We start from the raw sequence: 3,089 nt of genomic DNA, 5'->3' as shown, positions 1-3,089 counted from the left end.
ATAAACACACAGGCACATTGAAAAATATAAAATATACCATAAAATGCGACTTATAAGATGTGACATATCTGAAATTTCAATATACAGTTAGGTTAGACATTATAACTGTAGTCATATGGCGATTTCATTATATAGGGGCATGAAGAAATTAGATCTGTGTAAAGCGTATACATGTAGGTCACAATCATCCAATTCTCCAGAATCAAGACCAGTATCGATATTAGACCCTTTTTATTGAGCAAATTTTGTTTTTTTAATCTTAGCAAAAAAAAAAAAATCAGATAAATAAATAAAATAAATACAGAAAGAAAATTGGAAAGCCCGACTGGTTAAAAAGTTCATTTCGTAACCATTCTAGTGGTTTCGGGTGCAGTTCCATTATGCGGCAACTTGGTCAAGTGTTTTCAAATATAGCCCAGGGCTGTCACTAACGTCGTCTTACGGATTTGGTAGATAGCAACTGTTCAGAATCGCGTCGTATATAGACATGTGATGGGAGTGTACTTATGTGTTGGTTTGTATCTCTTTAAATGGAAGGTGAGACAGAGAGAGAGAGAGTGAGAGAGAGAGAGTGTGTGTGAGAGAGAGAGAGAGAGAGAGAGAGAGAGAGAGAGAGAGAGAGAGAAAGAGAGAGAGAGAGAGAGATACATACACCTTCTTGGAATCTGGAAATGAGAATCTTCTTTTCAAATCTTTGGTAACATAAGTCACAAATAAGAAATATCTTCGTAGTAGAGAAAGTAAATAGCAGGAACGTGCAAAACAGACTGAACATAAATACAAATATATATATAAATCTAATAAATATAATATACTACCTATACATTTATCTACATGCGAATAAACGAGTGGAGTCTATCATTTCATTTTTCATCGACTAATGCATATGTCTGCGAAGAACCATCTACCGCAAATGTTTGGACGTCGTACTTTGGGCACTTCCGGTGAAAAGAAGTTAACAGTAACGTAAATATTTTTTTCCCATTTCCATTTCTAGTTCTTTCAACTGTTTGCTAATTAACCTCGTTCTTTCAAAGCAAAGTTAATGCCGATGATGAAACGAACTAAATTGCCGAAGCTAAGATTACAAGATGTTTTAAGAAAAGAAGGAAAATAAATAAAGTTCTCCTCTCTTTAGTGCTTGGTCAACTAAACACCACAGGAATGCTTATTTAGAAGCAGAGTGAAATGTAATATCGCCGTTAAAAATGCTGTGTTCTTTACTTACAGTCGTCAAAAATATGTTTCGGTAGACGTGATATTAAATGCATTCCCTGCGAAGATTATTGACATAACCGAAGCTTTCCAAACTGGGAATCGAAACTGATTTATTCATTTATTTACTTATTCATTTTATATCGCAATCGCAAGAAGAAAAAATGTTCGTGGTTACTGGATTCCAACCGACCAATGAAGCATTTACTCAAATTTCTCAAAGGGGTCGCAAAAATGTGAAAGTATGAAACTGAGGTTCTGAAGCATCGAATGCATATATTTGTTGTCTGTTCTATGACATTGATATATATATTTCGTCTATACACTGCATTTATGATCTATATACAAACGTCCATTATACAGGCTGCAAATCACTTGCACACATACGTAAGCATGTGTATATGCATAAGCATAAATCTTAGTGCACGAGTATAATGGTATATGATACAAACTAAAACAGCTATATATAACATGACGATATATATATATATATATATACACACATATATATATATATATATATATATATATATATATATATATATATATATATATATATATATATATATATATATATATATATATATACATATATATATGCATATATGATGTGTATGTGTGTGTATGAGCACACGCCCTAGTGGTTAGTGTGTGGCTCTAATGATCTAGCGATTCCGACATTAATTTCTATACTGGGTAGTGTGTTGTGTTCTTGAGCAAACTAATTCAGCTCACATTGCTCTGGAAGCACTCCGACCACCTGATGCGTGATACGACATGCACCTGTTTATACAACATCGATTTCATGGAGATAAATAGAGAGATAGATAGAGCTAACGTGGTGTACACACATTTGATCACTATACATAAATCATTTGTGCAGGTCGCCCGACAAAAATCGATCAGTCATACGTCGTCTCGACGGGAGAGTCTATCATATATATATATATATATATATATATATATATATATATACATATAAAGCGAACCCGGTCGACAGAAACAATAAACTTTCACTTATAAATTATATTAAAATTATATTTTAACTATGCAAACTGTGCATTTTCCTTCTTTTATATATATACACGCACATGCAGGAACTAAATAAACACATTTAATTTTTAAAATTTCTGATCTAAGCTTCTTAATATGTTTTCAGCGGTGTAGAATTTACAATGTAATTATCCTTTTTCATTCCAGGTGCTATTGTGTTAAACATTTGCGAAGAGTAACCATGCCACGCACAAAAATTTCAGCAGAACTGTCAGATTTTCAAAGAGGTCGTATTGTTGGCCAATCTAAGATTGGATTTAACCTGCGTAAAATTGCCGAAAATCTTCAAATTCATCTTGCTACTGTTAATAGAATTATAGTGCAATTCAAAAGGGAAGGAAAAGAATCAGCAGATTCTCATCCAGCCGACCTTGATCCTCGGAAAGGTAGCCTCGTTGTTTGAAGAGAACTGACATACCAAAACAGCAAGAAGAACGTGTGTTACATATCTGCATAAGACTGGGTACTATGGATGAGAAGCTAGACGAAAACCTCTCCTTCAACCAATTATTATCAAATAAAAGATTCTGAAAATTAAAGGTGTTTCTTTAATTCTTGCATGTCTGTGTTTATATATATAAGACTTAGATAAAACATTTAGACATGTTTCGACCAAAGATAGGTTCAGGCCATGTCTAACTTAATAGCACCACCTGATAGAATTATCTAAATCCTTTTTAAGTCAAGTTTTGTGGTATTATGGTTCTTTCGCGAAGTGAGTTCTTGTTCAGTGAGTTCTTGTTCAGTGAGTTCTTGTTCAGTGAGTTCTTGTTCAGTGAGTCGTATCCAGGTAAGGGTGGCGTATCTGGTATTCCCTGAAG

This window comes from Octopus bimaculoides, chromosome 16, assembly GCF_046866305.1.
Source record: "Octopus bimaculoides isolate indiv1 chromosome 16, ASM4686630v1, whole genome shotgun sequence".
In the NCBI taxonomy this organism is placed as follows: domain Eukaryota; kingdom Metazoa; phylum Mollusca; class Cephalopoda; order Octopoda; family Octopodidae; genus Octopus; species Octopus bimaculoides.
This window is presented reverse-complemented; position numbering follows the sequence as displayed.